The sequence below is a fragment of the Pelobates fuscus genome, chromosome 5 (assembly GCF_036172605.1).
Source record: "Pelobates fuscus isolate aPelFus1 chromosome 5, aPelFus1.pri, whole genome shotgun sequence".
Taxonomy (NCBI): domain Eukaryota; kingdom Metazoa; phylum Chordata; class Amphibia; order Anura; family Pelobatidae; genus Pelobates; species Pelobates fuscus.
In genome coordinates, this window is record NC_086321.1 from 45,703,040 (window position 1) to 45,727,908 (window position 24,869).

The 24,869-nt window shown below is 43.3% G+C and overlaps 1 protein-coding gene across 2 annotated transcripts in view; it reads left to right on the forward strand.

Moving 5' to 3' along the window:
• Positions 1-4,812: 4,812 nt before the first annotated feature.
• The window catches only part of FAM169A (family with sequence similarity 169 member A), a 98,642-nt gene continuing 78,585 nt past the window's right edge, over positions 4,813-24,869 (forward strand). Inside the window, exon 1 of one of the 2 annotated variants that reach the window (XM_063453796.1) lies at positions 4,813-4,859. The gene's annotated coding sequence lies outside the window, so the exon portion shown is untranslated. Of the gene's footprint in view, positions 4,860-4,976; positions 5,073-24,869 lie in introns of those variants that run through there. The other variant, XM_063453795.1, reaches the window with a different exon arrangement.

The window sequence follows — 24,869 nt, forward strand, 5'->3', positions numbered from 1 at the left end:
CTTTAGTGCAGCATGTACCAGCGCCTTGTCGGTCCCAGAGCGGAATCGGACAATCAGATCTCTAGAGGCCTTTTCTGGTGCTCGGTTGGGTTTCGGGATTCTGAAGCACCCATCAAGGGTGATGTTTCTCGCCTGTTTGGGCTCCAGGAGATGGGCCATGAGCCTCCGGAGGAGGTGAGGGAGCTCAGATGTGGGCACATTCTCTGGGATACCCCGGATTTTCAGATGGTTGCGGCGCCTTGAATCCTCTAATGCGGCAAATCGGAGATCGGTTGCCGTCTGACGCTTGGTAAGTGCCTGCACTTCTAATTGAAGTCGGGCCACCATTTGGTTCAGTTGTTCCGTGGTGGATTCCACCGCACCTATGCGGCCTACCAGGCCTGTGATGTCCGCGCGGAGTAAAGCCACATCCGCCTGTATAGTTTTCTGCAAGGCCCCCAACATGTTCTCCAGCATAGATGCTGTCACCGGGTCATTAGTTGTTGACCTCTGTGGGATTTGTCTTGGCTGAATTAGCCCCTCTCCCTCTTCATCTGGGGATAGCTCCTCGGAGTCGTAGAAGTCCCCCATGGCGGCGGCCATCTTGGGACCATGCGTGCTATAAGCTTGGCGGAACAAATCGCCTATGCTGGCGCCCGGTTTGGGCTTTTCGGGCTTCAGTTTCTTGGACTTCCTGCCCATATTCTTTAGGGGTGTTGTGGTTGCCGTTTTGCGGCTGTAGTGGCCGATTATCGCCGGGTGTCGGGTGTTTTGCCCCGGAGCTCGGCGCTCGTGCGGCCGTTCCGCTAGCACTATATTTAACCCTATAACTTTCCCAGACACCATTAAACCTGTAAATGGGGGGTACTGTTTTACTCGGGAGACTTCGCTGAACACAAATATTAGTGTTTAAAAACAGTAAAATGTATTACAATGATGATATCGCCAGTAAAAGTGACGTTTTTTGCATTTTTCACGCACAAACAGCACTTACACGGACGATATTATTGCTGCAATACTTTTTACTCTTTTGAAACACAAATATTTGTGTTCAGCGAAGTCTCCCGAGTACAACAGTACCCCTCATGTACAGGTTTTATGGTGTTTTCAAAAATTACAGCGTCAAATATAAGGCTTGTGTTTCATTTTTTTCACTTTAAAATTCGCCAGATTGCTTACGTTGCCTTTATGACCCTATGGTAGCCCAAGAATGAAAATTACCCCTATGATGGCATACTATTTGCAATAGTAGACAACCCAAGGTATTGCAAATGGGGTATGTCCAGTCTTTTTTAGTAGCCACTTAGTCACAAACACTGGCCAAAATTGGCGTTTTTTGCATTTTTCACACACAAACAAATACTAACGCTAACTTTGGCCAGTGTTTGTGACCAAATGGCTACTAAAAAAGACTGGACATACCCCATTTGCAATACCTTGGGTCGTCTACTATTGCAAATGGTATGCCATTATGGGTGTACATTTATTTCCTGGGCTACTATACAGTCTCAAAGGCAACGTAACCAATCTGGCGAATTTTAATTTCAAATGTAACGCGCTATATTTGACCCTGTAACTTCCCAAAACACCATAAAACCTGTACATAGGGGGTACTGTTTTACACGTGAGACTTTGCTGAATACAAATATGTGTATTTTATTGCAGTAAAAGCAAACAGTATTATGACATTGACAGTTAAAATGTCATGTAGAACTAAAAAAATAAAAAAAATCTTATTTTCTCCCATTTTTTTCATATTAAATTAGGTTTCATAGCTAAATATTTGATATTAAATGAAAGCCCTGTTTCCCCTGAATAAAATGATATATAACAAGGGGGGGTGCATTTAATATGAAAGAGGTGAATTACGGTTGGACAGACATATAGCGCAAATGCCAGGTTTTGTTTACATTTTGTTTCGTTCACAACTTGTACATTTGGCTGCGGTGTTAAGGGGTTAAAAAATAGCTGTGCAGGTCCCATATGGTGACACACAAATTCACAGTTATGCAGACGCGTTTCAACTCAGTCCGAGTTTTCATCAGTGCATGAGGATCATCCAGTTGCTGTTCTTTTTAAATTTGCCGCTTCTATGATTGCCGGTCACGTGAGCGGAAGTTCGGCTGACCGGCGTCTGATGTCACTTGCCGGTATTTTCGGCGCGGATTTCATCAATTAGATTCACTTCAGTTCGTTTGCCCAGTTGAAGCCAAAGGCTCCATATTGTAAAAGGGCACCTGTATTAACTTATAAAATGCATATATATGGGCAATAACTTGTAATATACAATAACATAATCATGTATACAAATAACAATAAACATACATGTATCTTCTCTGTGGATCTCCTGCTAAGGGAGAAATAATAATGAAAGACATAAAAAAGGCATAATACATAATATCATAAAAGTACATGCCTTAAGAATACATATCACATTTGTAATACGCAAATATAACCCATATGAGTAGGATTGGATAATCCTCGGTGCTTTTAAATAATCTCACACACTTATTGAAAGCGAAGTAGATGAAATATCCCGTTTATAGTTAAACTCCAGGCATCTGGTGCATGAATACAGCACCATGCAAAAACCGCTTGCGGATTATCTCCACAAAAATTGCATCTCCTACTTTCAAGAGAAACCGGAAAGTATTTGGGTTGAGATGAAGCAAGGTCAATGTGCAGTTTTCTATACACATCCTACAAAACTCTGCTACATATGGATCACAAGCAGTCCCAAAGTTCTGAAGATGTCACTGCAGAAAAAAACAACAGTTTTGGGGAATTTTCTGCAACGGAGAGACGATCCCAAGTATTGAAGAATCCTATGAAAAAAAAAAGGTTTATTCACCGAAGTGACAGGTCGAGGTGAATTAACCAAATTATAAAAAAAATCTACGGTAATTGTAAAAGACAGCAAAGCTTTTCAGTTAGGATACTTGGATGTCTTGGTATGCTGAAGCATTAAAGGATCACTATAGTGTCAGGAAAACAAACTCGTTTTCCTGACACTACATAACCCTTAGGTCCCCCCCACCCTGAGGGTCCCCCTCCAGTTACTTACCTTTATGAAGCGCCGGGCTCCCTACGCGCTGGTGACCTATCCTCCCCCTCCGATGTCAGCTCCCGAGTGGAGCAGAATGCACATGCGCGGCAAGAGCCGCACGCGCATTCAAACAGTTCATAGGCAAGCATTTCTCAATGCTTTCCTATGGACGTTCTGCACGCTGGATTCGATTTTTGCATCCAGCGTTGCAGAAGCGCTTCTTGCAGCTGTCAGGAAGACAGCCACTAGAGGCTGGATTAACCCTGCAATGTAAACATAGCAGTTTCTCTGTAACTGCTATGTTTACATCTGAAGGGTTAAAACCTGGGGGACCTGGCACCCAGACCACTTCATTGAGCTGAAGTGGTCTGGGTGACTATAGTGTCCCTTTAAGATGTCCCTTCAATGGAAATAAGAGGCCTCTCCCAACCCCTGAAAAATAACACAATGCAGTCTACACAGAACATGTTTCCACTGCTTCAGAGTCTAGTGACGGCGTGCTTGACGCTACTCAATCCAAGCTTGGTAAAGTGAGGCTTGCATGCAGCTGCCCGGCCATGGAATCCCATTCCATAAGGCCAGCTCCACACGGTTTTTGTGCGAATATTAATGCCAGTGGAAGTTTGGAACTCTTTAGCTATGGAATCAGCAAAACTCTGTGATTTTACACACCATGCGCCTCAGCACTCGGTGACCCTGCTCTGTGACTTTACACGGTCTTCCGCTTCGTGGCTGAGTTGCTGCTGTTCCTAAACGCATCTACTTTCCCATAATACCACTTACAGTTGACCGTGGAATATCTAGCAGGGATGAAATTTCACAAACTGACTTATTACAAAGGTGGCATGCTATCACAGTACTATGCTTGAATTCACTGAACTCTTCAGAACGACCCATTTTTTTCACAAACGTTTGTAAATGCAGACCGCAGCTAGGTGCTTGATTTTATACACCTGTGGCAATGGGCCTGACTGAAACACCTGGATTTAAAAATTGAGAGGTGTGTCCCAATACTTTTGTCCATATAGCGTATTTTGTTCTGAATTGCCAGCTGCTTCACAACTCCTAGTTAACTGACTAACCTTCCTCGAATTTTGATTTAAGAGATCCGAAAGTTTTTTTATTTAATTTTAGTTTATTAAGGGTTAAATTTTAATTTTTTTAATTACCGTGTTACTAAACTTCCAAAGAAAAAAACACTGTATTTTTCTTCAAAGAAAAATACCGCTTTATGGTTTATATATAACCCAAGCACATAAAGAGGGACACTGTTTTATATAAAGCCATTACTTATGTTAGTCTTTGTACACTGTTCCCAACAACCATTCATTATTTCATACATTTATACCCCAATTAAAAATGAAAAAGAGAAACAAGAAAGAAATAAGATTTGACATATGACTTCTCCACAATACCTATCACCCTCAGCCAAGCAGAGGGAGCCGTAGAGCAACGAGAACTGGAAGGCCAATGTAACCCAATCCCTGCTTTTTTTTTTTTAGGAGCATGCCACTCCCAGTCAGTAGCATAGATAACTGACAGCGAGTTCAGTGGGAATGTGCCCTTTAACACAATTGGAATTTTGGAGAGGGAGGGATAGAACGTTCCAAATAAAATAAAAAAATACAGTATCAGACTGTATCCTGTGGCAGAGAATGAATGGGAATGATGGGAGAGGAGGGGGTCTGCTGTGACTGGACAAGGTGCGTGTGCAGCTTTAAGGTGGTGGAGGGGTAGGGGGGATCGTGACGTCATAGCGGTAGGGGCATCAGCAGAGCTTGGGAAAGCAGGATCAGCCTGGCAGCGAGATCAGGAGCACCCAGCACCCACCGAGGTGAGTAATACAGAGGGGAGGAGGCTGGCCCACTGGCCTTATGTGCATCCTCATCATCATCATCATCATTCCCCTCCCTCCTCCTCATCCTCCATACTGCCCCTACCTTCACCCTGTCACTGGGGTAACAGCAAGCATTGCAATACTGGAATTTATTATTATTTTTTATTATTATTATTATTATCATTACTTGCAATAAGGTGTACCCTGCAGGTAAGTGAGATGGTTAATTGCTCCCATGCATTTTCTGCTGGACCTACCTGCTTGGAATCATTTTGCTATTTTTGCATAAACGTTTTTTATTTTTTTTTATTTTGTAACTCTGACTCATTGTGCATGGTAGTAATGCTCTGCTATTATCTGGGCTCCTGGTTCTGTTAATCTTGGCATTAATGAGCATTGTGCCCTGCTGGCAGGCTGTTGTGTGCAGATGTATGATGATCCATAAACTGCTGGTTGATGTATTTATTTGATTGAGTTGTATACACGTTACTATCAAAATCAGAATGCTTCAGTAAGCCCTGCCAATGTAATTTCTAGACAGGCTTTTGTTTGCACAGCCTATGGTAACATATCTCACTGAGATTCCACCCCCCTGGATGCCAGTTTACTACTGAAAACTGTTAGAATTAGGCTGCATTTGTAGGATTAAATCCAATCAAGGAGGATCCTCCATTTTACTATCCTATGTTGGTTTTGGGTTCTACAGTATCACATCCTCAGTGTTTAATTTTTGTGTATGTGTTAGGCAGTGGTAGTAGTTTGCTAGGCCTGTCTTATAAAGTACATGAAGCAGATATTAAAAATAAACATGTATTACTATTTTACTACATAGATAATGTTTTAGTTTATTCAGGAAAAAGTCATTACTTTCATTTAAAAACTGGTTATTGAAAATGAAAGGAAAACTAACCCTTATTGTGATAGTTCTGTGCCATAGTTTTTTTCTTATCAAAGCATATATGTTATTTAGGGGGACACGAAGTGACTGCTTGTATTGTAGGGAAGTTAGGTCACAGGTCAGGAATCAGCATTCTATAAAGACCAAGTTCAGGCGTATAAAAAAACAAAAAAAAAGATCTGTATTGATATAATTATAATTATTTTTAATATGATTTATAAAGCGTCAACAAATTCCATAGCGCTGTACAAAAGGAAAGTATTTGCAACAAGACGAGTTGGACACACAGGAACAGGGGGTGTTGAGGGCCCTGTTAAAACATTATCACCGCCGTGTAAATATAGTTAAAAAAAAAAAAAATCTCACAATTTTATTTAAAAAAAACATCAAAGACAGTGCTTTCTGTATTTGAACCCCTTCATGACAGATGTAATTATTGTGTCAGAACTGTCATGTTATAATATTTATTTGCCCGGGTCATTTTTGGCTGCATATAAAAGCATGTTGTGAAGAAAAAACAATGGCTGCTATTTAACTTTCCCAGCATGAACTGTACAGGTGGTTTATTAGTTTAAAGTTGAAAAAAATAAAAAAAAAAATATTTTTTTTTCTCGAAATCTTCCCGTACAATATTTTTTTTTGGTGCCAAATGAACTGATTTTAAGTTAAATATAGTAACACTTTGATCAATCTTAGATCATTTTTAGACTTTGTTTTTCTGAGAATACAGTGCTTTTAAACAATGGTTTCTTTCTGTTTTCTGTCATTGACATTTCTTCATAAACCAACACAGCATATTTCCTTTATTGTCATCTATTAACACAAGGCTTTCTAAAAAAAATTGCACTACTGGATCTATTCACCAAACAGTGTTATGGTGCGATGACAAAATTAGCAAAACGTAAAATTTTTTGCCCTAAATAGCTGATAAACGAAAATCTATCTATCTCTCTCTCTCTGTATATATATTTCCTTATAATATATATATATATATATGTATAATATATAATTCACCAGAGTATCTGTTGTTTGATATTCATTGACATGTAAAGCAACAACCATTTTGCAGTTTTTTGTTTAAAGGGATACTATAAGTACTATAAGTGCCAGAATTGCAAAGCTGTATCAATGCTTTACAATGGGTAAAAATCTGACGTTGGATGTCCTCATGCAGAGCGTGAGGACTTCCAGAGCGTGAGGACGTCCGGCATCAGATACTGGACCAAAGGTCCGTTTGGATGCAGGAAGCGCCTCCCTTGGCAGCCGAGACAGCCACTGGAGGCAGACTTAGTGCCACAATGTAAACTTTGCAGTTTCTCTGGAACTGCAATGTTTTACATTGCGGCACTAAGTGTAATAGGGACACTGCACCCAGACCACTTCAATGATGTGACCTAATTCTTGCAGGTGGTATAGTTGCCCATTCGTCTTGGCAAAATGCCTCCAGGTCATGCAAAGTCTTTGGTTGTCTAGCATGAACCGCACGTTTGAGATCTCCCCAGACTGGCTCGATGATATTAAGGTCAGGAGACTGTGATGGGCATTCCAAAACCTTCACTTTTTTCTGCTGTAACCACTGGAGGTTCAACTTGGCCTTGTGCTTGTGGTCATTGTCATGCTGAAAAGTCCAAGAGCTTCCCATGCGCAACCTTCGTGCAGAAGAATGAAAATTCAATGTCAAACACAAAGAATCAAATATATGTATCATGAAAAAATATCACCCAACAGTCCAGGAGTTTTACCCCATCTCAAAAAACCCTACCACCTCATATATGTATGAGGACAGTTTGCTTCCTGTAGGCTGAAACTCTGTAACCTCATGAATGTACGTTTTATGTGCTTCTCACTCTGATCTTTTCATTCTTTTTTTTATTTTTTATAATTCTTTATTTTTGTAGTGCTTAGAAGTACAGACGCGTTTATTGCGCCACGAAAGCAGATATAAGTCAATAGAGTAACACAAGATAATCGGTATCATGGCAAGCATTAACAGCACAATTTTTTAGAGACTACATGAGGTAAAATTAGACAGTTTGAGTAAACTTATATGCTTTTAGAGATTAAACGTAGTTAAGACATACGTGAGTAGTGAGGACTCTAAGGCTATGTAGGTGTGTGAGCATTTTAGATAAGTGTCAGTTGCCTTAGGCCAAATGTGTAGCGTGTGGAATTATCCAGGGAGTGGAGAGGACAATGAGCATGAAGCATGGTGAATGTTGGTTGCGAGCATTATAAGTGTGAATGTGACTGCTAGTCAGTATGCTGTGTGTGACATTTGCTTAGGTGTATATGGTATAATATCAGTGGGCTTTCAGATGAAGCATAGGCAGTCAAATAATAACGATAACAATTAGGCAGTTCAATCATGCAGGTCAGGGTTCCTAGCTGCAGCATCATTGGGATTGAGAAGCAATATGAAGGGTCTTAGAAAAAGGAAAATCAAACACCAGGAAGGGAACAATCAATACTTGCGCCTTATTCTCAGGCATGTTGGAGTCCGAATAAGGGTGGCATGGTCAGAGAGTCCAGCGTCAACCTATACCCAGACTTGGGTGTGCATGCAGGCTCATGGATCGTATCATGTGGCGGCAGGGTGCGTAGGCCCTTCGGCCCTTGGTCGGAGTGAAGACCTGGAAGGAGAGGCTACAAACTCGGGTCCTCTGTCTTGAGGCTTGGTCTCTCTGAGTTAAGGCATGACTGGTATTCTTGCTGCGATGTCGCCGCCTGCGGCGGTGGATCCCCAGCCTCCGCAGCGGGTGTCTGTGCAGCAGCTTGGGCGTGGTGCATCTCTTCCCCGTGCTCCCAGCTCCTGCTTTGCGCTCAGTCTGTTTGCTCGGGGGTGCCTTCTCCTTTCTCCCGTTGGGGTGGTGCTGCTTACTCGCTCTTGGTAGTGAGAGTAGGGTCACCTGAGGTGTCTGCAGCCGTTTGTTTAAGTTGTGCCAAAATCGGGCAAAAGAAGCTTCAATGCGCTGCAGAACATCGCCATGTTCCTCCGCTTCAGGCGCGTGGTTTGGCTTGCCTGATGTGTTTGCCGCCGCCATTGTGGGGGCGCCATGTGCTCGGCTGCCCTCGTGCTGCGGGGATTCAGATTGTGGATTCTTCTCGCGTATGCCCCTCCTGTCGCTAGGTATGGACCGTGATAACCCCCAACGGTCCAAAGGGGGGGGGGTGTGGGAGACGGTAGCCCCGAGGGATCTGTGTCCAGGTCACTCAGTGCGGGGAGCGGCCGTCTCCCCGCAGCTCGATCTCCGGCAGGCCTCAGAGTGTCATGCTGGGTTCCCGAGGGGTTACAGGCTTGAGTTTGGAATCGGGCGATTCCCCCGGGTAACCCCGTCATGCTGGCTTCCCTCCTGTGCGTGATTGTGCCGGTGTTAAGGGGAATTACCCCCGAAAAATGTGTAATAGAGCGGGAGCTGAGGTTCAGCACCACCGCTCAGTCTGGTTGCCAGGCTCCGCCCCCGATCTTTTCATTCTTTTATCCCTAGAATTAATAGAATCAGAGAATGATCGCATGGGGGATGGGAGGGGGGAGAGTGAGGTAAAGACTTTGGAGCAATAGGAGTAGAGAGGACAGATAGATAAAGGTGTGGTGGGAATGGATGCTGAGAGGTGAGAAGGGTGGACCGATTATAGAATGATTTCACTTTGGAAGGTAATTGGAGATAGATTATTATAAACATGCAGAGAACAAGTTAATGGTGACAGACAATTGGTGTTCCAGTTCTGCCTTTCTGGTCTTATGACTTCAAAATGTAACGCATTCAAAGAAAATGAAAAATTCAACGAGGAAAATTATATGAAGTCAGAGATTAGTGCATCAAGCTGGCCCACTCATTATTATTCCCTAAAGATGAAAGTGGGAAGAAATATACTGATTTAAGTCAACTTGGAAGAATAAAAACCTACTGACCTCTGTGAGATCTCTTGATACTGATTTTGCACTCTGGCAGTAGTCTTAAAAAGATTTTCTGTCAAGGAGAAGCAAAGTGTACGAAAAATGTACGAAGTATTGACCATGTAACAGTCTTGTCATTGAAATTCACTAAATACGTAACTGGCTATTCTATTTCACCATTTTAAGGGCTCTCCAACCATCAAACTAACCAATACTTGCATATATTATGGAGCATGGTGGTCCCTTGTTCCTGGTTTGCTTTTTTTGTCTGCTCTTAATAGTTTATGGGTCCCTAATGTCCCTTTGTTTATTGTTAGAACACTTTGCATTGTTCATTGTGTGTTACATTGTATTGTTTGCATTTTATGCCATTAGTATGATTTTCCTTTTGTTGTAATTGGAGTGTATATATATATATATTCTGCCTGCCATTAGAATATGCAGTTTTTAGATTTTGTTTAATTTAGATGACTTTTGTTTCTGTTGTTGCATAGGTTTTAGATGCCTGCTTTGCTAATCCCTCCTGTTAGGTCATATCAGTCCATTGTTATATAACTGTTCCATGTCAGCAGGATCATCAATATATTTATCGTTAGGGCTTTGCAGTTTATCATGGAACTCTGATGATTTAGTAAAATCAAATAACTCTTCAACTTCTAGCAAAGAAGCTGAACCTTTTTAATCAGTCCTTATTGAAATATGGTTTAATACAGTTTGATAACGGTCCACGTATAAAGGTTGAAAGTTGCGTTTTATGAGGACAAGTAAAGAGATTGCGCTTTCACTGAAATAACGATTGCTGGACCTTCATTGGCTGCGGGATTTTATGCTGGTTTTGGAAGAGCTCGGAGGCTCTATGAATCTTTTTTTTTTTTTTAATTCTTTATTTAAATTTTTGTTCATATCGCATGTATACAACTTTATAATGGCATTATATGGCCATATGTAGGAAACATGGCATAAAAACATTATACCGGTAAATCACATTAGCCATAGAAGCGTAACCGCCTAGCATCAGGTTTGTGTATGCAACATGAGGTTTTTGATAGGAAAAGTGTGGGCTTAAGTAAAATTAGAGGTAATGGATATCAGTGCACAAATAATCTTTACATCCTCTACATTTACAGTGTTACGTGTTGTCAAGCATCGTTAGGAGGATGTATGTTACGCTGTGTGTGTGTGTCAGGAACTTAGACAAGGCTAGTTCAAGCGATACCTGTCCCTGTAGGGAGTGATGTGTACAAAGATATGGAGGGGGGGGGGGTGAATCTTGACGATGTTACGGCATTGTAAGTGTGCCTACGGAGCCAGAGAAATTATAACAAGACTTCTTTTTTTAATTATTTTTATTTAAAAAAGAAAAAAATTAACACTTTGTACATTTTTACTGGAATGTTTTTTTTTTTTTTTTTTTTTTAAATTCTTTATTTTGGTGTGCATAGAGAGTACATACACACAGGCATTGCCACAACAGCAGATACCTGCGATTCTAGGTTAATAGACATAGATTTAGACTGCACAATTTTTATATATATTAGTCATGCTTGGCTCATAGTTAAACGTTGATAGTGAAATGTCGATTATGTCAGTAAGCTGGCAACATAAATTAGATAACTGGCATATACACTGACATCAAGGGTAAGTATTTTGAAACTATAGTATACACATACATGCTCAGTTTGTAGGGTATGCAAAAATAACTTCAGGCGTCAGAATGGCAGAACGTGGTAACCGACTCTAAACAGTGACATTGCATATTAGGGCGCATTTGCTAAAGCGTGTGACTACGTCTCCTGGGCTCTCTAGCTTACAATTATACTGCCTAGTTCTAACGTGGTGCAGGTTTAACATTACTCCCTGGGAAGAAACAAAAGTAACCGCAACATGTGAGGTAAGAGTTATGAGTGGCATACATTTGCATCTATGCAGGAGGGATTCAGGAGACCTTATTAGGATACTAAAAGAGAGGGAAACAGAATTAAAAGGAAAAAACAAAAAGCAGTAATAAAGCTATAAGTCCAGGCAGGGCAGGCCAGAGTTCAAGAGGAACAAGTCGTGGAAAGCAAATACCGGGTAGTCTTAGTTCGTAGCGTTGCACCTTTATGGGCGATAGCCCCATGTACCATGTGGTATCCTTGTCCCCTCACGTGTTGTAGCTCGGAGTGGTAAATTAGGGGAGCATGGGTGCGGTGCGGTGCGGTTGTGTCCTAGTTCACCCGATGCCAGCCGTGGGTAGGGCTCTGATCCGCCTTGCACCTGTTGTCATCGGATCGATGGGGTGTCGTGGAAGGCAGCGGAACCTGGCAGGCTTGCTGGTATGAAGCTGTGTCGTTTTTCGACTGGCCTTGCAGGTCTTCCTCAGGTGTGGGATTACAGGATCCTTTCCAGAGGTGGTGTGAACAGGTCTCCTGGGTGTTTGGCGCTGCTTTTGGTGAGTAATCTTCTGCTTTTGCGGTCTATGCGGCGGGTGAGTTCCCTGCCTGGGGGTATGGTGGATGGCAGATTGCGTTGCCAGGGTGAGTGTCCCGCCCGTGGGAAGTTTTCCCGCCAACCCCAGTGGGCCTCTCTGCATACCTCCTGTTTGGTGGGTGATTGTGTTTCTTGCCTGCAGCTTGTCCCAGAAGGTTTGAAAGATTGCCTCCAGCCTGGAGTCAAAGTAGTCGAGATTTGTTCCATGCATTTGGCTGGGGTTGTGAGATGTCTGTATAGGGGCCTCCGCCATCTTGTGTGGTCTGGGCTCCGCCACGTGTCTGCTTTGCGTGGTATGCAGTGGCGGTCGGGAGGGAGCTGGGCTTCCAGGGCGGACCGGGATAACCCCCACCGGTCCAAAGGGGGGGGGATAGGAGACCCTCAGCGTCGATTGTTGGGTCTGGCCCTGGGGAGAGCGGCCGCCTCCCCCCAGCTCCATCGCCATTAGGCCGCACGCGGCGTGCCGGCTACCCGCTTCCGACGGGCTTCTGTGAGGCATCATCTTGTTCCGCGGTGCTCCCCCAGTGTGGGTAGAGCACCCTGGTTGTGCTGTGAGGTCAGTAGCTGTCGATTTTGCCTCGAATTCCGCCCGCTCGGCAGGAGCTCGCGGCATGCACGTCTGTGCAGCTCCGAGGTCAGGCTCCGCCCCCATAACAAGACTTCTTAACTTAAAAAGTTGAAACTGAAAAAATTAACGATGTCTGTCAATTATAACACGAGGAAAATCAACAGTTAGTTCAGATGGTGTCAAGCTGGAGGGTCCGCCGACCCCGCCATGCCTCTCCTCGGGACAAATGGGGGGATCTCTTCTACCGCCCGTGTTCTTCTCTCATGTGGTGGAGGAGCTGCTGCCGAGATTCCTAAAGCTTGGAGGAAGGCAGGTGCGTCTTGAAGAGTCGTGAGAGGGAACTTCTTGCCGCTCTTTTCTGCCACTAGGTGGTGTGGGCCCCATCTGTACGGGATCTCAGCCTCTCTCAGTAGCTTTGTGGTGGAGCGGAGTGATTGCCTCCAGTACATGGTTTCTCTTGAAAGATCCTTATAAAAGGACAGCTGTAAACCCTTAAAAGATAGCGAGGGAGATACTCTTGTGGCACTGAGGACTGCGGATTTATCAGAGTCTCTTTGAAATTGCAGGAGCACGTCCCTAGGTGCCTCTGGGGGTGCTTTAGTTGCCTTGGACAGTCGGTAGCACGGTCGGTGGCAGCTTGCTTGGCTTGCTTGGGTGTTAGCAATGTGGCCAGCAGTCGACATACATATGACTACAGCCAGTAGTTCGTCTGGTGAGACAGATTCCGGTATGCCTCGGATCCTGACGTTGCGAGCTTTGGCTCTGTCCTCCAGACTTGCCAGTCGCGTGCTCATTTCACTGCACTTCTTTTGCAGAGCGCAGCATCTGTGGCTGATTGTGCCAAGTGTGTACCCCCTAGTTCTCCCTCCACTGCCTGGACCCGGCCTGTCAGTGTGGTGACGTCCTCCCTCACCACTGCTATGTCAGCTTGGAACATAGCTTTGAGGTCTTGAAGTAAGGCTTTAATATCAGCCCTAGTCGAGGAGCCTGCATCCAAGCCCTACCATTCTGTGAGTGTGTTGGCATTACCATTGGCAGTGTGGCATGGAAATCTTCCTCTGTTATGCTCTCGGCTTCCGACGAAGCTGTGGAGTAGGCTGCCATCTAATTGCACCAGAGGTTGCAGCTGTCGGAACAAACTCCCTATATCTCGGCAGCCGGGGTCGGGATCTGCTCGCTGCTTTTCGGAGCGGCGTCTCATGTTCTGTGGACTCTGTGGAGCCTGTCTCGGGCTTCGTCTGCGTCCTGTGAGTCAGTGTATTAACCGGTGATTCAGGCGGCTGCTCGGAGCTCACAGTAAGTGCGACCGTCTCGCTTGGGCGCTGGCTCCGCCCCCTCTATGAATTTTTTTTAGTAAGACTGTATTAAAGTAGGTGCTATTTTAGTTTTCTTACTTTTTTTTTTTTTTCTTGTTTTTTCTCGGCAAGACACCAGTCATATGTATTTTTCGGGTAGTTGTAAAAAAGTTAATAATTATTACAAAAGAATAAATACTTTTTTATAACAGAGCAAACTGCATTTTGCATAATTTTGAATTTTGGGGACCTGGTGAAGGTCTGTGAGATGTCAATTAATTTTGGGACCTTTAAAGGGACACTCCAGGCACCCAGACCACTTCTGCCCATTGGAGTGGTCTGGGTGCCAACTCCCACTACTCTTAACCCTGCAACTGTAATTATTGCAGTTTTTATAAACTGCAATAATTACTTTGCAGGGTTAACTCCACCTCTAGTGGCTGTCTACTAGACAGCCACTAGAGGGCACTTCCTCCTTCATAGCACAGAAAACGCTGTGTGAGGACCTCTAGCGTCGCTCATTTCCCCATAGGAAAGCATTAAAGGACCACTCTAGTGCCAGGAAAGCATACTCGTTTTCCTGGCACTAGAGTGCCCTGAGGGTGCCCCCACCCTCAGGGTCCCCCTCCCGCCCGGCTCTGGAAAGGGGAAAAGGGTTAAAACTTACCTTTTTCCAGCGCTGGGCGGGGAGCTCTCCTCCTCCTCTCCGCCTCCGTTCCTCCCCGTCGGCTGAATGCGAGCTGCGCGCGCATTCAGCCGGTCACATAGGAAAGCATTCATAATGCTTTCCTATGGACGCTTGCGTGCTCTCACTGTGATTTTCACAGTGAGAATCACGCAAGCGCCTCTAGCGGCTGTCAGTGAGACAGCCACTAGAGGAAAAAGGGGAAGGCTTAACTAATTGATAAACATAGCAGTTTCTCTGAAACTGCTATGTTTATAAAAAAATTAGTTAACCCTAGCTGGACCTGGCACCCAGACCACTTCATTAAGCTGAAGTGGTCTGGGTGCCTAGAGTGGTCCTTTAACCCCTTAAGGACCAAACTTCTGGAATAAAAGGGAATCATGACGTGTCTCACACGTCATGTGTCCTTAAGGGGTTAAAAAGCATGTTCAATGCTTTCCTATGGGGAGCTCTAATGCGCATGCGCATTAGGTCTCCCCGGCCGGTGGGCGGGATCTGTCTCGCCCACCGGCCGACGCAATCACTAGGAGGAGCGGCGGCGGAGGAAGAAGCAGCGACGTGGGACATCGTCGCTGCCTCTGGTAAGTTACTGAAGGGGTTTTCACCCCTTCAGCAACCGGGGATTGGGGGTGTGGGAGGGAGAGGGGACCTGCAGTGCCAGGAAAACAGATTGTTTTCCTATCACTGGAGTTTCCCTTTAAGTTACCTTTAAGTATCTTTGCTTAATTTATAGCAACATGCTTTAGATTAGCTTCTATGTTACAGGAACACTATAGTCACCAAAACAACTTTAGCTTAATTAATCAGTTTTGGTGTATAGAACATGCCCCTGCAGTCTCACTGCTCAATTCTCTGCCATTTAGGAGTTAAATCACTTTGTTTATGAACCCTAGTCACACCTCCCTGCATGTTACTTGCACAGCCTTCATAAACACTTCCTGTAAAGAGTCATCTAATGTTTATCCTTCCTTTATTGCAAGTTCTGTTTAATTTAGATTTTCTTATCCCCTGCTATGTTAATAGCTTGCTAGACCCTACAAGAGCCTCCTTTATGTGATTAAAGTTCAATTTACAGAGCAAGAGATAACATTGTTTAAGGTAAATTACATCTGATTGAAAGTGAAACCAGTTTTTTTGTGTGCAGGCTGGATCAATCAGAGCCAGGGGAGGTGTGGCAAGGGCTGCTTAAACAGAAACAAAGTGATTTAACTCCTAAATGGCAGAGAAATGAGCAGTGAAACCTGAGAGGCATGATCTATACACTAAAACTGCTTCATTAAGCTAAAGTTGCTTATGTGACTATAGTGTTCCTTTAAATTATTCTCCACAACCTGCTGGATGTCCATCTCTCTTCTTTTATGCTATAGTTCTCATAACACATAGATGATGGGGGGTTGCATTCATTTTAAATAGTAGGTGTTCCCCAGGAAGGTTTGATGATTAGTATGCTCCCACCTATACGCTCTCTCAATACATGATAATTACGATTTTTTTTATAAAACAGTGGAGGTCTCCTGTACTCATTAATAGCTAGGACGGAGCCCTGGGTACCCTACTATATACTTATCCAGTGAGCAGAAGGTTTGGACTTAATGCTGAGTAGCAAGGGTCCCCAGGTCCTAATAGTAATCATAATGGAGCCAAAGCTCCCTAATCTCCTCTTACACAAAATGTGTCAAATGAGTGGTTAATATAAAATGATAATGGCTGTAGTCATTATGGTTCTTGGAGTGTTACTTTAAATGGGCACGCTAAGCATCAATACAAATTTACATTAATGAAGTGGTGTTGGTGTATAGATCATGCCCTTGCAGTCTCATTGCTCGATTATTTTCCATTGAGGAGTTTATGCAGCCCTAACCACACCTGCCTGCATGTGACTCACACAGCCTCTCTACATACTTCCTGAGAAAGAGCTCACATTTTTTTGCCTTCCGTTATTGCACCTTGTGTTTAATTTGGAAGTATGTATCTCCTACTCTGTTAATGTCCAATTAGAGCATACTGCAGCCTCCTGCATGTGCTTAAAATCCAGTTAAATGGTTACTCCAGTCAAAAAAAGTTTTTTAAATAAATCCTGTTTTTGGTTGCAGTAATCCATCCTAGAATGGTCCCATCTGAAAAACAAAGAAAGAAGTAAAGCAAAAACATACCTGCGATTTCATGCCTAGGTCAATTTCTCCCTTCAGCCGTATACTGCTCCAGTGACGTCACTTCCTCTCTAGAGTGATGTCATGGAAGATGGGCTGATGAATTGACTGGGTGACATGGAGAGGGGGGGCCATGCTGGCATTGGTTGTTTGTTGCCAGTATGTTATGCATCCTGATGACAGACTTTCAATGTGCACAGAAGTAAACATTAGCTTGGAGTAAATTCTAAAGTAAACACACTGTGCTGTAATTTTTTTTCATGGGCTGTGTGAGTTGCAGCCAGGGGAGGTCTGGCTAGGGCTACATAAGCAAAGTGATTTAACTTGTAAATGGCAGAGGATTAAGCTGTTAAACTCCAGCAGCATGACCTATATACTGCTTTATTAACCCCTTAAGGACCGCTGACGGTTCAGGACCGTCAGCGGTAAAACGTGCGTTTGGACCGCTGACGGTCCTGAACCGTCATAACGGTTTTGGGCAACTTACCTGATCGCCGTCGGTCACACGACGGCGATCAGCTCTCCTCCCGGTCCAGGGGGACTGCCTGTCTGCCCGGGCAGTCCCCCCTCGGCAGATCAGGACCCCACGGCCATGTGATCACTCGATCACATGACCGCAATAGGGGTCTTTGTATCTGCCTGCAGGGGGACTGTCTGTGCTGACAGGCAGTCTCCCTGCAAGTGAAAAATCATAAAATAAAGTGTAAAACAAAAAAATCAGTGTAAAAAAAATTATAATATGTGTATATATATATGATATATATACATGTATTATATCTATATATACACCTATATATAATATATGTATATATATCATATATATAATGTCACACTAAGTGTATTTTTATATTTATATATACGTATATTAATATAAAAATACACTTATATTTAAATTACACACGAATATATACAATATATATAATAACTATATATATGGTATATATATATTATTATAAAATACAAATAATATGTTAATAAAAATAAATAACAAAAAATAAAAATAATTTTTAATAATTAAAAAAAAATTATATATATATATTCAATTTTATTCTAACAGTATTTTGATATTGATATATATATATATTTATATCAAAATACACTTAGAATGTAATGAATGTAGATTGTAATGATATATATATCTATGTATAAATAAATAAATAAAAATAATACGAAATATACATATGTCCACATACAAAATTACATTAATAATTTCATAAATATACACGTAGACGTCAAATATATAAATATGTATATATATTAAAATTCTACGTGCATATTTATGTAATATTTTTACCTAATTAAGTAATTTTAATGATTGCAATTTGAGGGACCTGCCTGCCAACCCAGGCCAAAAGTCCAGATAATTTAATTTGCTAGCACTGTGCTTAACCCTGTAACTTTCTATGACACCCTAAATCCTGTACATGGGGGTACTGTTTTACTCGGGAGACTTCGCTGAACACAAATATTAGTGTTTCAAAACAGTAAAACATATCACAGCGATGATATTGTCAGTGAAAGTGAAGTTTTTTGCATTTTTCACACACAAACAGCTCTTTCACTGAGGATATTATTGCTGTGATATATTTTACTGTTCTGATACACTAATATTTGTGTTCAGCGAAGTCTCCTGAGTATAAGAGTACCCCACATGTAGAGGTTTTATAGTGTTTGTGAAAGTTACAGGGTCAAATATAAGGCTTGATTTTACTTTTTTTTTTTTTTTATTGAAATTTGTCAGATTGGTTAGGTTGCCTTTGAGAGCGTATGGTAGCCAAGGAATGAGAATTAGCCCCATGATGGCATACCATTTGCAAAAGAAGACAACCCAAGGTATTGCAAATGGGGTATGTTCAGCCTTTTTTAGTAGCCACTTAGTCACAAACACCGGCCAAAGTTAGCGTTTTTTGCATTTTTAACACACAAACAAATATAAATGCTAACTTTGGCCAGTGTTTGTGACTAGGTGGCTACTAAAAAAGACTGGACATACCCCATTTTAAATACCCTGGGTTGTCTACTTTAAAAAATATGTACATGTTAGGTGTGTTTCGGGGATTTATGACAGATAACGGTGTAACAATGTCACTATTGATACATTTAAAATATATATATATTGAAACAGCAATTTCCTACTTGTATTTATAGGCCTATAACTTGCAAAAAAAAGCAATAAAGCATGTAAACACTGGGTGATTTTAAACTCGGGACAAAATTTTGAATCTATTTAGCAGTTTTTTTCATTAGCTTTTGTAGATAAGTAAAAGATTTTTCAAGTAAAAGTCCAAAAACATGTTTTTTTTTTATTTTTCACCATATTTTATTATTTTTTTTAAATACAATATATGACATAATATAAATACTGGTATGTAAAGAAAGCCCTTCTTGTCGTGAAAAAAACAATATATAACTTGTATGGGAACCGTAAATGAGAGAGCGGAAAATTACAGCTAAACACAAACACCACAAAATTGTTGAAACTGCTCTGGGCCTTAACGTACAAACATCGCAAAAACAGGCCGGTCCTGAAGGGGTTAAAGGAACACTTCACTGATCAGTCACAACATTAAAACCAAACAAAAATTACAAGTATATATGGCGCTAACTCTAAAATATCCCCTTTAAAATAAATAGCAGCACCTTATCAGTGTACACTCCTCTTGTTACACTAAACAGAAAATATCGAACAAAAAATAAAGTGTGCTGTGCCTCTAAAATCATCCTATCAAATTTGTGTACAGAATTGTGTTTCGCAGCAAATAAAAGTGCTTATTCAATATTGTGCAAGTAACACATCAACTAGTGCAGTATTCTTAAAAATTTAGCAGCAAAGTGCTTATTCAGTACTGTGCAAATAGCACATCAACTAGTACAATATTCTTAAAGTGCAATTTCCATTCACATATATGTGCAAAAATATTTAAAGTGCTTATTGTGTCAATACACTATAAAAAACATTATACTTGCAACATATGAAGATCAACATGAAAAAGACAAACATAAAAAAACATATAGTGTAATATTGCATGGACACCAGATATAAGAAGAACCAGATATGTATGTAGCACTCACAAACAGAGCAAGTAAGAAACTGCTCAGGCTATATTCGCTTTGAGTATATATCCGGCTATATCTGCAAACATATGCTGGACAGCCGAGTTCCAACTTGACAACTTCATCAAAATCACATAGCCAAGTCTGAAGACTTTCCCTCTCACCAATCCCACGGATGAACCCGCATAAAAGTCCTCGGTACAGAGGCGTAGCGTGGTGGGTGCAGGGGGGGGGGCGCCAGGGGCGTATTAGCCGCGAGGCAAACAAGGCATTTGCTTTGGGCGGCATTTTCCATGGGGCGGAAAAAAAAGCCGCCCCCAAATGCCCAAGGCAAATGTCTTGTTAGCCTTGCGGCTAACAGACATGCCGGCGGGCTGCTAGGCTGGCGGGCGGCATTGGTGGGCAGCCGGCGAGGGAATATGACGTCATATTCCGGCTCCCAGCCTCACTCTGCGACGCGCGAGGGAGCTGAGCAGACAGCTCAGGGGAAGTGCTCCCTCGCCAGCCTGCCGCCCGCCATTGCCGCCCGCTCAGCAGCCACTGGACCACCAGGGAGGAAGAGAACCCCCTCCCCCCCCAGCATTTCCAAAGGTAAGGATGCTGGTGGGGTTACATTTAAAAAAAAATATGTGTTAAAAATGTGAGTGTGTGTGTATGTCTGTTAGTGTGTGTGTTAATGTATGTTAGTGTGTGTGTGTCTGTTAGTGTGTGTATGTGTCTGTTAGTGTGTGTATGTGTCTGTTAGTGTGTGTGTGTCTGTTAGTGTGTGTGTGTGTGTGTGTCTGTTAGTGTGTGTGTGTCTGTTAGTGTGTGTATGTGTCTGTTAGTGTGTGTGTGTGTCTGTTAGTGTGTGTGTGTCTGTTAGTGTGTGTGTGGGTGTCTGTTAGTGTGTGTATGTGTCTGCTAGTGTGTGTGTGTCTGTTAGTGTGTGTGTGTCTGTTAGTGTGTGTGTGTCTGTTAGTGTGTGTGTGTGTCTGTTAGTGTGTGTGTGTGTGTGTGTCTGTTAGTGTATGTGTGTGTGTGTCTGTTAGTGTGTGTGTGTGTGTGTGTCTGTTAGTGTGTGTGTGTGTGTGTGTCTGTTAGTGTGTGTGTGTGTGTGTGTCTGTTAGTGTGTGTGTGTGTGTGTGTGTGTGTCTGTTAGTGTGTGTGTGTGTGTCTGTTAGTGTGTGTGTGTGTCTGTTAGTGTGTGTGTGTCTAAAAATCCACGTGTTAGGGGGCGCAAATTACTTGCCTTGCCCCGGGTGCTGACAACCCACGCTGCTGAACTGCTGAACGCTGCTGGAGAAAGTCTCACTCCGCATCTGACTTCCTCCACTATAAATTTATGCTGTGCTCTTAGAGCTTGGCTCTTTCCTCTGCAAAAGTAAATTACTTCAATATCTTCATTACCACACTCTCCCGCCAACCCAAACCACTATTTCACACTTTTAACTCTCTTCTTTGCCCTGTTGCTCCTCCTCCTCCTACCAACTTAACTGCCACAAACTTTGCAACTCACTTCACTGCCAAGATTTCTACAATCAGGGAAGAGATATCTCTCCTTCCCCTCACAAAACCTCCCTTAACCCCACTCCCTCTGCTGTTCTATTCGCATCCACTACAGCGGAAAAGGTTTCTGATCTGCTCCGGTCCTCCCGCCCCACCACCTGCTCCCTAGATCCTATTCCCTCACATCTCATCCGTACTCTGTCTCCTTCTCTTGATTTGCCTCTTACTAAAATTCTCAATCTCTCCCTCTCCTCTGGCATATTGCCCTTACCCTTCAAACATGCAACTGTTACCCTGATTTTATCCTAATTCTCCTTGACCTTTACGCTGTTTTTTCTTTTGGTTTTTTTTTTATTTGTATTTTATTGAGTTTTCTCACACAAAACACACTTGAATCACATTATGAGAGAAATATAGTGACAAAGACAACGATTTAACCACTGCTTAATTCAGTCTATTCATATAGTATTACATCTATGTAGTACATCTTTTGGGGTTGTGTCAATAAGGGTTCTTGTGGGGACCTGCGTCAAAGATTGGTAAATGTGTAAGTCGCTGTCGGCTTGGGGTCTCCCCTCCTAACAGGGTCTGTTTTATGGTGGAAGTAGGGTTTAAACATCAACTATATACATGATATCTTGTCTGCGTTGCTCTTAAGCTAAGGCGACGTATGTCAATCATGTGTCTATTGGCCCTTTACGGTCTTACCCTCCCCCGTCAAGCAAGATTTGTATCAGGTATCTCTTGAAAAGTCTCCCCGGAACCTGTGTGGATACCGGGTGGGTCGTGTACCGGTCGTGTGGTGTTCCCTGCTCCTCGGGTGTAGAGTGTTAGCATTTTGTGCTGATCTTGGCCTTTTGGGCCGGCACTGGGTCAGTACTGGACCTTTGCAGGCTGTGAAGGAATGCCGCTTGGTCTCCGTGGGGGGTTAATGTAATTGTTTCTCCTTCCTTTTGAGTAACTAAGTAACCCTTCGCTCCCCACCTATATTTAATGCCTGCCTCTCTCAGTTGTTTTGCCACAGGTGCTAGTTGCCTTTTGGCTGCCAGCACCGCGAACGGGAGATCCCCATATATAGCTACAGTCGATCCCTGAAATCTGACACTTTTGAGCTCTCTAGAGCGTGACATTATAATGGACCCAGCTGTAGTGTCCTTAGTGACAGCTATAATGTCTCTAGGGGCTTCCTCTGGGGCGGTTGCGGCTTTTCTGATCCGGAACGCTGCAGTCACCAGCTCCGGGTTAGTGTCTCTTTTGGCTTCCATGTGGTGCAGCAGGCGGTGTAGGAAGGGCAGGAGTTCCTCGCCTGAGATCTGTTCTGGCACTCCTCGAAGTCGGATGTTCCTCCGTCTGTGCCTTGTTTCTAGCACTGTCACACTTCTGGTGAGTATCTGGACTTGGTGGGTGAGCGCTTGGATCTCCTTCTGTGCGGTCTGCAACTCTTGTTCTCTGGCTCTCTCTCTAGCTTCCCCGTCCGCAACCCGTGTGCGCAGGGTCCCTAGTTCAGCCTGTGTTGCTCGTAAGTCAGCCTTCCAGACCTGCCTCATTTCCAAGAGGAGGTCCCTTATGTCCCTCTTGGTCACCGGTGAGGAGTCATCGTCGGAGCTCGACTCACAGTTAGTGCGGCTTGCAGGGTTAGTACCGGTGGGTTGTTCCGTCTCTTGTGATGCCTCAGAGGCCTCGCTGTCACTCAGCTCCGCAGGCGCCATCTTGGGAGCGACTCGTGGAGTAGGTCTTTCGAAGGAGAGCCTGATCTTGGGCATATTGCGGGATGTTTGCGTGTACGTTTTCTTGTTTTTGCGCCCCATCATGTCGGCTGGGTGGGGGGTCGTTGCTTGCTGCTTTTGGAGCTTTTTAAAGGGTTTTTTCCACTACTAATTAATTTCTTCGGCGGAGCTCCGTCTAAGCACGTCTTGCTTGCTGCTCAGTCAGCCACGCCCTCCTTTACGCTGCTTTTGATATTGTTGATCATCAACAGCTTCATCTCATTCTCCGTAATCTCGGTCTGCGAGATATTGCTCTCTCCTGGTGCTCCACCTACCTCACCCAGCGCTCTTTTAGTGTCTTTTTCTTTGGCTCTGCCTCTTCCTCACAACCTCTCTCTGTTGGTGTCCCCCAAGGCCCAGTCCTTGGTCCCCTACTGTTCTCAATCTAAACTGCCTCCCTTGGTAAACTCATCAGCTCTTTTGGTTTCCAATATCACTTCTATGCGGATGATATGCAAATTTATCTCTCCTCCCCTGATCTCTCCCCCCACTCTTGACTAGTGTCTCTGACTGCCTCTCTGCTATTTCTAACTGGATAACTGCCCACTTCCTTAAGCTCAACTTGTCCAAAACAGAACTTCTGGTATTTCCTCCCTCAAGTATTGCTACTGCCGTTTCTGTCTCCCTCCACGTTAATGGTGCTACCATCAGCTCTACCACGCAGGCTTGCTGCCTAGGTGTTCTCTTTGACGCCGACCTCTCCTTCACCCCTCATGTCCAGTCAATCGCCAAATCCTGCCGCTTCCATCTCAAAAACATTGCGCGCATCCACCCCTACTTAACGCCAAATGCGGCTATGGTGCTGGTCCATGCCACTGTTCTCTCTCGCCTTGACAACTGCAATCCACTTCTCAGTGGCCTTACCTGTTTCCAACTTGCCCAATTGCAGTCTATAATGAATGCGGCGGCGAGGCACATCTTCCTGTCCGCCTGCACTTCCCACGCCTCACTCCTCTGTCAGTCCCTGCACTGGCTTCCCGTAAGATATAGGGCTTAATTTAAAATTCTGGTTCTTGCTATCAAATCTCTACATAATGCTACTCCCACCTATCTATCCTCCCTAATACACAAGTATGTCCCGTCTAGGCCCTTAGCTTCTGTTCGTACTCCAACCTCTGATGCTCGGAGTTAAGACTTCACTAGGTTGCACAATTCCTATGGAATTCCATTCCCTTTTCCGTTAGATGCTCACCCAGTCTCCACTCCTTCGAAAAATCATTAAAAATTCACTGTTTCACAAAAGCATATCGATGAAACTGTTAAAGGCTCCAAAAAACCCCACACTAAGTCTTCATTAAATACTATTCTACCCAATACTTTCCTTACCTTTTTGCCACTTTACCCCACTCCCTCTAGCATGTAAGCTCATTGAGCAGGGCCCTCAACCCCTCTGTTTCTGTGCGTTAAACTTGTCTGGTTATAATTACATGTTTGTTAGTCCACCCATTGTAAAGCGCTACGGAATTTATTGACGCTATATAAATATAATAATAATAATAATAATCCACAATGACCCCTGTCCACCGATTAATGCGCCTATAATGAGAACGTGAGCATCGGAAATGGACCATGGAGCAATGAAAGAAGCTTGCCTGGTCTGATCATGTTTTCTTTTAGATCAGGTGGATGGCCGGGCGCATGTGCATCGTTTACCTGGAAAGAGATGGCAGCAGGATGCACAATGCGAACAAAATGCAAGCCGACTGATGCAGTGTTATGCTTTTGACATTATTCTGCTT